The sequence below is a fragment of the Heterocephalus glaber genome, unplaced genomic scaffold (genome assembly GCF_053883595.1).
Source record: "Heterocephalus glaber isolate CG9 unplaced genomic scaffold, H.glaber_assembly_v1.0 deba00000470, whole genome shotgun sequence".
Classification (NCBI taxonomy): domain Eukaryota; kingdom Metazoa; phylum Chordata; class Mammalia; order Rodentia; family Bathyergidae; genus Heterocephalus; species Heterocephalus glaber.
Genome location: NW_028258145.1, coordinates 15,563,744 through 15,576,441, shown reverse-complemented (window position 1 = coordinate 15,576,441; position 12,698 = coordinate 15,563,744). Strand labels below are relative to the sequence as shown.

At 44.7% G+C, this 12,698-nt stretch overlaps 2 pseudogenes and 1 gene segment (V, D, J or C); 2 read left to right on the top strand and 1 right to left on the bottom strand.

Annotated features, from left to right (window-relative positions):
• Nucleotides 1-12,698, bottom strand: part of LOC101714356 (immunoglobulin kappa variable 4-1-like) — a 411,261-nt gene that overhangs the window by 19,076 nt on the left and 379,487 nt on the right.
• LOC110349024 (RNA exonuclease 1 homolog pseudogene) lies at nucleotides 7,283-7,850 on the top strand (annotated as a pseudogene).
• LOC101724168 (RNA exonuclease 1 homolog pseudogene) lies at nucleotides 8,137-10,142 on the top strand (annotated as a pseudogene).

Below are 12,698 nucleotides of genomic sequence, written 5' to 3'. Positions count from 1 at the left end.
GGGTTCTTCAAGTGAGGGACATAATGTATCTCCTGGGACCCATGTTTGTTGGCAAGTCTGCGCCAAATAAATTTGGCTGAAGTTCTAATCCAAGGTGGGAGTCACCCGTGTTATTTGGGGGGCCCAGGGCTGGGCCCAGCCCCCATTCCCCAGCAGAGAGGTACCATCTTTATGATATTGAGAATGACAGTGTCTTTTTTTTTTTTAAATTAAATTCTTTTATTGGTACATTGTAGGTATACAACACAATTACATTTCTCATTGGGAATTGTACCTTTATATAATGCATCTTGGTTCTTATTTTTTCCCCATTCCTAGCCCTCCCTTCACGCCCTCCACCCTTCCCTATTTACAAAGACTTTATTTCCATTTCTCATCATTTTTCCTTTCCCTTCTTTCCTTTCCCCTGCCCCTCCCACTACCCCTACCCCTTTGGACCTTTTCTTCCTATTTTGCATTATCGATTATTCATTCTAATCATTGGTACATTTTAGGTGTACAATATAATGACATTCATCATTGGAAATTTGCACCTTTCCATAGTCTCTCTTGGTTCTTATTTTTCACCCTTGCCCAGCCCTCCCTTTAACCTCTCCATTCCTCCCTATTTACAAAGATTTTGTTCCTATTTTTCCATTTTCTCATATTAATCCCACTCCCTTCTATCCTTTCCCCTAGCCCTCCCACTTCCTTCCCCTTTGCCCCTTTTCTTCCTATTTCACATTACCTATTATACATTTAGTCCTTATTTACACTTTCAGTTTCTCACACCAGAGAAACTATTCGGTATTTATACATGTGTATCTTATTTATTTCACTTAAGAGTATCGCCTCAATGTGCATCCACTTAGCTATAAATGTCTCTAATTTCTCATTTTTTCTGGCTGAGTAGTACTCCATTTTATAAAAAAAACGCATTTTCTTTATCCAGCCTCCAGTTGATGGGCATTTGGGCTGTTTCCAAGTTTTAGCTATCACAAACTGTGCTGCTATGAACATGGGCACACATATATCACTGTGGTATGATTCTTTTAATTCTTTGGGGAAGATCCCCAGCAGTGGAATAGCAGAGTCAAATGGGACTTCCAGTCCTAGTTCTTTGAGGTATCTCCATACTGATTTCCACAGTGGTTGCACCAGTCTACACTCCCACCAGCAGTGGCGCAGGGTTCCTCTTTCCCCACAGCCCTGCCAGCATTTGTTATTGGTTGATTTCATGATAGCAGCCATTCTTTCTGGAGTGAAGTGGAATCTCAGCATTGTTTTCATTTGCATCTCTCAAATGGCCAGTGATGTTGAACATTTTTTCATGTATTTATTTTCTATTTCTACTTCTTTGTCTGAGAAATGTCTGTTCATTTCAGATGCCCATTTTCGGATTGGGTCTTTAAATTTGGGAGGTCTGATCTTTTTAAGTTCTTTATAGATTCGAGATAGTAGACCTTTGTCTGAGGAAGAGCAGGTGAAGATTTTTTCCCACATTGTGGGTTGTCTCTTCACACCGCTGGAGGTTTCTCTTGCTGTGCAGAAGCCTTTTAATAAGAAGAGATCCCACTTGTTGATTGTTTGTGCTAGTTCAGGGGCAACTGAGGTTTTGTTCATAAAATCTTTTCCTACACCAATGTCTTCAAGGGTTCTACCTAACCTCTGTTCCAGCCAGTTCAGCCTTTCTGTTTTAATATTTAGATCCTCAATCCATTTCGATTTTAGTTGAGTGCATGGTGAGAGATATAGGTCTAGTTTTAATCTTTGGCAAGTTGAAATCCAATTTTTCCAGCACCATTTATTAAAGAGGCCATCTTTCCTCTAGTGAGGCTGTTTGGCTCCTTTATCGAAGATAAGATGGCTGAGTGTGTCTGGCATTGTTTCTGCATCTTCTAATCTGTTCCACTGGTCCTCAGGTCTGTTTCTTTGCCAGTACCATGCTGTTTTTATCACAGTAGCTTTGTAGTAGAGTTGCAGGTTGGGGATTGTGACACCCCCTGCCATGTCTCTGTTACCTAGAATTGCTTTTGCTATTCTGGGTCTCTTCTTGTTCCAAAGGAATTTTTGGGTTGTTTTCTCAAGGTCCATGAAGAATGCTGCTGGGATCTTAATTGGAATTGTATTAAATCTATATAGCAGTTTTGGAAGTATGGCCATTTTCACTATATTAATCCTTCCTACCCAGGAGCAGGGGATGTCTGTCCATTTTCTGATATCATCTTCAATCTCTCTTTTCAGAGTGCCATAGTTTTCAGAGAAGAAGTTGTTGATTTCTTTTGTTAGGTTGATTCCTAAGTATTTCAGTTTTTTGGATGCTATTGTGAAAGGAATTATTTGCCCTATTTCTCTCTCAGTGAGTCTGTTGTTTGTGTAGAGGAAAGCTATTGATTTTTGTGTGTTGACCTTGTAACCAGCTACTTGACTGAATTTGGATATTAAGTCTAGAAGACTTTTGGTGGAGTTCTTGGGGTCTTCTATAGAGAGTATCATGTCATCTGCAAATAATGACAATTTGACTTCTTCATTTCCTATCTTTATTCCTTTTATTTCTTTCTCTTGTCTAATTGCTGTGGCTAATGTTTCCAGAACTATATTGAACAAGACTGGTGAGAGTGGACATCCTTGTCTTGTTCCTGATTTGAGTGTGAAGGATTTCAGTTTTTGACCATTTAGTATGATATTGGCTGTTGGTTTTTCATAGATGGCTTCTATCAGTTTGAGGCAGAGACCATCAATTCCAAGTTTTTGTAGGGTTTTTATCATAAATGCATGTTGGATTTTGTCAAATGCTTTTTCTGCATCTATGGAGATAATCATATGGTTTTTGTCTTTGGCTCTATTGATATAGTGTATTACATTGATTGATTTTCATATATTGAACCATCCCTGCATCCCTGGGATGAATCCCACTTGATCAGGGTGTATGATCTTCTTGATGATCTTCTGCATTCTGTTTGCCAGTATCTTATTAAGGATTTTTGCATCTATGTTCATTAGTGAGATTGGCCTATAGTTCTCCTTTTCGGTTGGGTCTTTCTCTGCTTTGGGGATCAAGGTGATGCTTGCTTCCAGGAATGAATTTGGGAGTACTGCTTCCCTTTCAATTTCATTGAAGAGTTTAAACAGTAGTGGCAGCAGTTCCTCTCTAAATGTCTTGTAGAATTCAGCAGTGAAGCCATCAGGGCCCGGGCTTTTCTTAGTTGATAAGTTTTGAATTACATTTTCAATTTCATTGGTTGATATTGGGTTGTTCAGAATTTTTAGGTCTTCTTTGTTCAACTTTGGTAATTCATATGTATTTAGGAATCTGTCCATTTCTTCTGTGCTGTCCATCTTATTGGCATATAGGTTCTGGAAGTAGGTATTGATGATCCTCTGGATTTCTGCTGGGTCTGTTGTAATTTCACCCTTTTCATTCCTAATTGCATGGATTTGGACCTTTTCTTTCTTTTTTCTGACGAGGCTGGCTAAGGGTTTGTCAATTTCGTTGATTCTTTCGAAGAACCAATTCTTGGCATCATTGATTTTTTTGTATCATTCTCTTAGTCTCCATTGCATTGATTTCTCCTCTGATCTTTATAATTTCCTCCCTTGTATGAGCTTTGGGGTTGTTCTGCTCTTCTTTTTCTAGAAGCTTGAGGTTCAGCATCAGGTTGTTTAATTGGGCTCGTTCTGTTTTCCTAATGTGCGTATTCACTGCTATGAATTTCCCTCATAAGACTGCTTTCATTGTGTCCCATAGATTCCAATATGTTGTATTGTCATTGTCATTTAATTGAAGGAACTGTCTGATTTCTTCTTTAATTTCCTCTGTGACCCATTGGTTATTCAGAAGTGTGTTGTTCAATTTCCACGTGTTCATGAAATTTTTTGAGTTTCTTTTGCTATGGATCTCCAATTTCATCGCACTAAGGTCTGATAATATACAGGGGATAACTTCAATTCCTTTCCACTTACTTAAACATGTTCTATGTGTGAGTATCTGGTCTATTTTGGAGAATGACCCATGTGCAGCTGAGAAGAATGTGTATTCTGATTTTGTGGAGTGGAAGACTCTGTAAACATCTGTTAAGTTCATTTGTTCAAAAGTTCCATTGAGTTCTAATATTTCATTAGTTATTTTTAGTCTAGTTGATTTATCTGTTTGTGACAGTGGGGTGTTGAGGTCCCCCACTACACTTGTATTAGTGCATATATGACTTTTCATGTCCGTTAATATTTGTTTTATATAGTTCGGCACACTAGTGTTTGGTGCATAGATATTTATGATGAATGACAGTGTCTTGTGCAGTGATTTCTTTTCTCACAGTGAGGGCACAGTCGAGGGGCCAGAGTTGCATCTTCCCCAGAGGGATTGTTATATCCTTGATTGGCAGAGATGGTGGAATCTCCTGATTGAATAAGAACAGTACACTGCTTACAGAGATGTCCCATTTTTCCACAATTAAAACACTATTATTATTATTGTTGTTGTTGTTGTTGTTGTTGCTATTTCCCTTTGTAAGGCTCAACATGGCTTGTGCCAGCATTGAACTCTTACAAGTTTTGGTGCCTATGTCTTGACTGGCTTTAACATAATTGCTTAAATTTTTTGTAGCCTTAATGGGAGCCAAAGCCTGTTTGCAGTGTTATCATAAGTGAATTGAAGAGTAAGATTGTCTGCTGCCTGCATACCAGGGACCTGTCTACAGACTGCTTTCTGTAACCCAGCAATAAATTATGTATATGTTTCTCTAGAACCCAGCAGAATATGCAAGAAGGACCGAACAGGCATCCTGTCCTCAGGGACAGAGACCCATGCTCTTTTCATCAGCAAGCTTATTTGTTCATAAACTTCATTGGGGTAGATTAACTGTCGCTCCAGATCCACAAACCTTCTGTCCCTAACAGCATTTCCTCAGTAATATTGGCTCTGTTCCCTTGCTTATTTCTGACAGTCTGTTCAACTGCAAGTTCTTGTAATTGAATATTAAAATGAAGATATTGACTAGGTGACAAACAGGAAACAGCAAGATGTCTAACATCCTGTGGAACCAAGGACATGGCTCCCAGGACACAGCCCCAAATTTCCAGAGTAAGAGGTCCCTGAACTCCATTATTTAATGGAGTCTAATTCTTTAAGAAGTTTGTATTCAGTTGCCTGATGTTTGCGCATTACCTGATCTGGGTTATCAGGATTAGTAATCAGGCAGCAACATGGCCCAAATAATATCTCCCATCATGGCAGCTTCCCATATGGATTGTTGGTATTTAGCAAAGCAAGGGGCTGTGTTTTTACTTGGGTAGCAGGTAGTGCAGGCCAGGGGTTTTCCATGTTTACCTGTTGAGCCTTGGGGTCTTCCCTTGGTAGAGGTGGCCAATTTACCCTTTCCCTTAGATGTTTCTTCTTTCTCTGAAATATGAGCAAAAGCACCTGGTGCTGCTTTGCCTAATAGGCCCAAAACAGACTGAACCAAACCCCACACTGAAAAGGTCTCTGGAGAGATCTGTTCCCCTCTGGTATGGGCTCTTTTTAAGTTTTTACCCACCTTATCCCAATTATCAATATCCAAAGTTCTCGCCTGTGGAAACCATCGATTATGCTTGATAATTTCTTGTAACATTTTTGCTAATGTGTGGAAACTAACTTGAGCTCCAGCTTGTTTCAGCAACATGCCCGGTAATTGTACATAACTTTGTTCTTCATTGACAGATTATGCCCCATTATCCCAGCTGGCTAGAAAACTATCCATGGTGCCAAATGCTTACCTTTCACTTTCTCTTGGATGTCTCTGACTTTGTCCCACAGAATCCCTTGTCACCTTGTTTCCTCTGCTCCACTCTGCTGGGTCTTCCCTCTCAGGCCTCAATTTAAGTCCCTGTTCAGGTGCCAGTTACTGAGTGCAGATCAGACCCTTGGTTGCCTGATCAGTGGGGTACAGTGGTGAGGGTTAGAGAAAGACAAGACAAATTTGCAAGTACAGGGACCCAGGAGGTCAGTGCCTCAGACTGGGCAAAAGACAAGACCTCTTTAGCTTGACCTTTTTAGCCAGTGAGAACCACAGGGGGAGCGTAGTATACTTTTACTGGAACAGTGGCTGCAGTAAGAAGGAGGTAGTAGAATGAGGAACAAGTTTAGCATCACGAAAGCAGTAAGTTAAGATCTTTCTCCATATCTGGGCACTTGCTTTCTTTGTCTTATCTTCAGCAGGTGTCATCTTGCCTCAGGAATGCTGAAGTTATGGGATTACATCCCACCTAGCCAGGAAGCCTGCAGCCTTCCACAAAGACTTCCCTATTCCTGAGACAAGTCAATGTCTGCCTCATGACTTTGGGACCTGTAGTTTGGCCCCCACCAATCTATACATATTGTGACTGGTCCACATCAATGGCCTATAATATTTCTAACAGCTGTCTATAATACCAGGACCCCCAAAGTGCAGATATTTTGTAGTTGTTCTGTAACTCAGCCTTAAACAATTAATTCCTTCTCAAAATGGCTCCTGATTAAACACTGTCAAATATGGCAGGTACTACACTGGGTTTCTTCTTCAACTCCTTCCATTCTGCCATGCAGAAGGAGCCATTTTCAGAGTGAAGCTCCACATTGTCTTTTGGAGTTTACAATAACTGTGGGCTTTTCTTGAGGCTAGCACTGCTACCCCAACTGCTGTTGCTCCCTGGAGCTGCAGAACTTCTCCAAGCTTACTTTCTATTAGAGGAGACAGGTTCCTTTCCCTGGGAGCTAGGGTTAGGTTTTCAATCTGCTTTGTTTTTTCTGTATATTGTGCTTCATTTCTGCAGCTTCTTTGTGGTTTCTAGTTTTTCTCTCAGCTTCCTCCTAATTCCCAGAGATCTACTCTTTTCTTCACCAAGTTGTTTTCCAGGTGTCTCCAATACATGTTCCCAGAAAGGCTGTATTTTACTGCTGGTCTTTAATCTGTCATTTTAATCTCTTGGAATAAAATATTTAGTTGTTAAGAAATGGGTATTGAATGAAGAAATACAGTAGCCCAGGATAACCCGAAGGCACCTGCAGTTTCCAGAGGAAAATTGCTGGTGTGTGTGTGTGTGTGTGTGTGTGTGTGTGTGTGTGTGTGTGTGTGTGTGTGTGTGTGTGTGGGCAGGGCTGCTACTTCCCTACTCTGCCCTCTAGTGGCCAGTGGCTGAGCTCCTTCTTCTTAGTTACCTTTCCTGGGGAGTGGAGTTCTGCCTTCTAGTCAGGCCTCAAGTGGGTGCACACTAAACATAAGATGCCTTGGGCTTTTATTATATGAATAGTAATAAACATACATTTATTAAAAACCCTAACTAATCAATTTCCTCACTGATTGACCAAACTTTTTTTCTGGGACAGGGTCTTGTTCTGGAGTATGAGCCTCTATCTACCTATTCAGCCTGGCACCTCATCAGGGTCAGCTCCAGGGACAAGAGGGCCACTAAGGGGCCCGAGGGCCCCCATGACACTGAGCTCTACATGCCCACCATCAAAAAGTCCTGTGACTCCTTTGGTGGCTGTGATGCCAGGTTCTCAGACTCAGAAGATGACACTATTGTGCCCCCAGGCAGCAAAGGGCCAGACTGTCCCCCATCCCCAAGGCTGGGCCTGGCCCTAAGAGTAAGCCCCTTGGGAAACCAACCTCTAGGGAAGTCTCAGAGTCTGAGGAGGGTGACCTGAGGGAGATCAAAGAGATAACTGTGCAGTATGACACAGGGGACCTTGGGCAGCCCCGGAAGAGCCTGGACATGGTATCTTCAGCCTAGTCTGGCTTCCTAGCCAGGGCCTTGCAGGATAGAGGCAGCCCAAGGAGGACAAACCCAAGAAGAAGAATGTGACTCCATCCACTCCCAGTCACAAGAAGTCCCTTAAGAAAACAAGACAATGAACTGGGACTGAAGGCAGACTAGAATAAGTCTGGGCCATAAAAGAGGAACTGGCAGGCCAGCAGCCTACAGCAGCACAAGGCTGAGAGGCTCAGAGGGTGAGGCTGAGCAGGACCAAGAAAAATCCATTTTCAGCCACCTACTGGCTAGTCAGAGAAAGGGAAGACTGGCCACCCCCTGGTGCAGGTCCCGGGTTTGAGACTCTTGTCCCAGCCCCCAGGAGCTGCCAGAGAGGAAGGGTGGAAGGAAGGCTCCAGCTGGGAAGGCGGGGAGCCTAAGCCCTGCTCAATGGACAAGGATGCCTCCCAGGAAGCCTGCAAGCTGAAGAACAGGAGCCTGGGCCTTGCTGAGCTCTTTGGGGGTGAGAATAAAGATGAAGACCCAGGACAGGAGCCTGGGGAACCATGGATCTGGCCCCCACCCTCCCCATCCTCAGCTTGGACTTGGATTCAGACTGAAACTTGGACTCCAGCCTGGATTTCTCCAAAATGCAGCTGCCCAAGTGGCTCAAAGCTTCCCTGCTGCCTACCTCTACTCCACTCCCTAGCTTCCTACCACCAGTACACCATGGCCTCAACATCTTCCTGCTCGTCCTTTTCCTCCTCGTCCTCCACCTCCTCAGGGTCCAGGGAGGTGGCAGAGGAGGAGGATGTGGACTACTTGGCCCTGGAGAAGTAAGTGGACTTTTAGCCCCCATAAAGGAGTGGCTGGAGATCTTCAATAAATCCACTGGTGTGAAGACAGAGGACAAGGACTGCTGGCACAGCAGCCTTCCAAGGACAAGAAGAGCAAGAAAGGGCACATAGGCCTGACCACTCTGTTTCTGGAGCAGAAGAGAATGTCATATTTTGCCAAGCAAAGTAAGGAGGCAGAGGCCTCCCCCCACCCAGGGGCTTGGCTGTGCTCTCAGCCTGGGTCCCCATGGCACAGGATGTGTGTTCCCCATGGTCCCACCAGGTACAGAGGGTGTTGGCCAGCTGTCTATAGGTTGCGTTGCAACAGCTAGAGAAACCTACCTCTGTCCATATCTCACACATGTGCCCCATCCCCACTTAACCATAGCCCCCACAGGTGCCAAGAGGACCCTCTTAGCCAGCAGCAGCCAAGCACTCCATGACCCTAAGCCCAGCAGGCCATGCTGAAGGCCTGCATACCAGCAGGGATGGCATCCAAGACCACTACCACCATCCCCCCGACCAAGAGCATCACAAATAGTCCATCTACAGAGTTTAAAGAAACCCATTATCCTAAAAGAGTTTGGGGGCAAGGTCTTCACTGCCACCCACCAGTGCTATCTCAGCCTGTTCACTGAGTGCCTGTGGGTCTTCCCATAACCAGGAGGCTATTAAGAAGGTCCTGAATGAGAGGGTAGCCTACTATCACAGCCCTGGGAAGAAAATCTACCTGAATGTCAATGAACACTCATGAAACAGAGAGGCCTGGCCTCTAGTGCTGTACCCAGCATCAGCAAACCCAGTGATAGGATTGGATCCTATGTAGTGGTGCTGGGGGGCAAGATGGCTGCCAAGACCAGCTTCTTGTTCAGCTGGCCAGAAGGTGCCATGTGGAAGACCAGAAAGGGGCCACCCTGTAAAGCTGCCTCAGGGATACCTGCTTACCCAGGAGCAGCTCAAGAACAGCCACCCCTTCTCCCACTCTCAGAGGCCAGGTGGTATTATCATCTTCACAGCTGAGGAGAATCACAAGGATTCCTCCTGCAGAATCTCTTGCCACAACATGTGCAGGAAGGCCAGAAGGAGAATCTTGAGGACTTCATGAGGACCTTTGAGAAAGACACCCACACAGGGATCTATGCCTTCGACTGCAAGACCTCTTACACCATGTGTGGCCTGGAGCTGACCTGTGTTATGGTGGTGGGCACCGATATGCAAGTGGTGTATGGCACCTTTGTCAAGCCTGAGAATGAGATTGAGGACTATACCACCACATTCTCCAGGATAACAGAGGATGATCTCTGGAACATGAGCATCATACTGCAGGATGTGCAGCCATCCTGCTGAGCATGTTTAGCACTAACACCATCCTCACTGGGCACAGCCTGGAGAGTGACCTGCCCTTGAAGGTCATCTATATCACTGAAGCAGACATGGCCATGCTGTCCCCACACCACCTAGGCCACCCCCTACAAGCACTCTTTCTGGAAGCTCAGAGCTGACTGCCTCAGACAGATCATTCAGGACAATGTGGCTGGGCATAGCTGCAGGGAGGATGCCAGTACTTACATGCACCTAGTAATCTGGAATATCCAGGAGGACTCCAAGACCAAGCCATGACACTGTTTCCCCCACTCTAGGCCACTTGCAAAAAAGGGCAATAAATCTGAAAGCTAATCCTGTGCACATGGGTAAACAAATGACAGATGGGACAGATGCTGAGGCCAGCCTGGATTTCGCCCCTGCCATGGTGCTTGCCCTTTCCCCCTTTTCCAGCCTCTGCTCCCCTGTCCACGAGTGGGCAGGGTGGTGTTATGGGCTTGTTTGAGACAGGGGTTGTCTTTTTCTTTCACATTGTTATTTTTATTATTTTAAAATTTAAATCTGTTGACTTGTGCAGTTGCCATCTCTGCCCAACAAGCACAGCCCTGGCACTGCTTTCCTCTTTGGGGACTAGTATGGGTGTGAGCCAGATTCAAGCAGGGGCCACAGTAACCCATCCCTGCCACTCAAGCTCTTTCTCTAAGGTCCTCAGAAAGCTCTTGAAGTTCTCCTTCTGGCCATCCTACATGTGTTTTAGTAACAGATTTTGCGGGAGGCCTGCTGTGGCCTCCAGGCATCCCAGCTTGCCTTGGGGTGGCAGTTTCCAAAATTACCTCCCCAGCTGACCCTGACTTCTCATGTGATTTCTAAGAAGCAGGCCAGCCCTGGACCAGGGCCTTGCCTTCTGGAGGCCTCCTTATCCCATGGCCTCTGGGATACTGTCTTCCCACCAGAGGCCCCCCTGCTTGCCACTGCCCCCATTCCTGGAGCTCTCTGTACATCCCTCTCACCCACTGCCCCTGGGCAGAGATAGATTAAATGTTTGTATGAGTTTAAAAAAAAAGCCCAGTGTGCCTTGCTCATTCAGGGCCACAGAGGAAAATATTTGCTTGAGTTCAGTCATCTATTCATGTAGAGGCCACTGCAGCCAAGATCCAAGGGGGCCTGGCTACTGCTCAGGCTAGCACCAGACTTTGGCATCATCCCCATGGTGCCAGTTTTAGACATGCAGAATATAGAAGTTAAGAGATCATAGAGTTTTCTACCCAGATTTTACAAGGCCTGGGAGGCCAGGCAGTGTGGCCCTAAGGAGGCAGTACCTGAAGTTGTGAGAGTAAAGCTGAGAGTGCAGTGGAGACCCCAGGAAACTGGAGAAGCCAGCAATGTGAAACATCTGCTGAGAAAAACACAGGCAGTGAGTGGAGCGACCCCAAGAAATAGGCCACAAGGGATGCAGCTCTCTCAATGCGGTAGGGGCAGGGCTGCCCAAGCCCCTTGGAGTGCACGTTTCAACTACAACTTGCCTGGGTGCTGGACATAGAGGCACAGAACCTAATGTTTGCCCTGTGGGGTTTTGGTCTTACTTTGGTTCCATCCCTTTCTATTCCCCTATTTCTTCCTTTTGGAATGGGAATATTTACCCTGTGCCATTGTATGTTTGCAGTGTTTAACTTTCTTTTTTGAGTTTTGCAGGGATTCACAGTTAGGAATTAGCTTTGAATCTTAGAGGAGACTTTGGACTTAGACTTTTCAGCAGTGCTACGACTATTAGGACTGGTGACTTTTAGAGATGGACTAACTGCGTTTTGCAATGAGATGAACATGAGTCTTTTGGGGTCCAGGAACAGAATGTTATGGTTTAGATCTAGAATGTCCCCCCTAAATGTTCATGTGTTCAGAGATGAGGCTTTTGGAAGGTGATTGGATCATGAGGGCACTATTCTCATTAGTGGATTAATCTATGAATGAATTCAGAGCTAACTGTGCTGTTAGGAGGTAGGGCCTGGTAGTAAGAGGAAAGTCACTGGGGCTATGACCTGGAAGGGTGTATCTTCTTTCCTGGCTCCTTTCTTTACTCTCTGCTTCCTGGCTGCCATGAGATGAGCAGCTTTCCGCCGTCATCCCCCTAGGCCATGCTGTTTCTTCCTTGGAACTAATTGGCAATGGACTGAAACCATGAGCCAAATAAACTTCTCCTCCTTCAAGTTGTTAGTTTTGGAAATTGTGTCTTGGGATCAGAAAAGTAATTTAGAGTTTTAAAAAAAATTTTAAATAGTTTTGTTGAAGACATTGCATTTCCACTTATAATACAGTGCTTATAAGGTGCAATGTTATCTTTTCCCTGTGCACATGTTCCATGTTCAAGTATTGAGAATGCCCAGTACTTTACTGTAGCAGTTAAATTTTAACAACTGCCACAGAATTTGCTACAAATTTAGGTCCTTCAATGTTTTAGTGTGTGCAACAATGCTAAGTTTATACTTAGGGTTGGCTTAATCAGTCTCTTCAGTGGTAGGCCCTAAGGAAGCACCACCAGAAGGAGGAGCTCCCCAACCAGGGAAGCCCCCAGGTATTCTCAAGGCATGCCACCTACACTCTGGTACAGCTTGGTAAAGATGGGATTGCAGACTTTCTCCAACTCCTTCTGCTGATGTTCAAATTCTTCCTTCTCTGCAGTCTGATTCTTATCCAGCCAGTTGATGATATCATTACACTTATCAAGAATCTTGTTTATCTTCATCATTGATCTTGCCCTGAAGTTTCTCATCTTCAACGGCTGCTTTCATATTGAAAGCATAGGACTCTAGTGAATTCTTGGAGGACACCTTATCCCTCTGCTTCTCATCTTCAGCT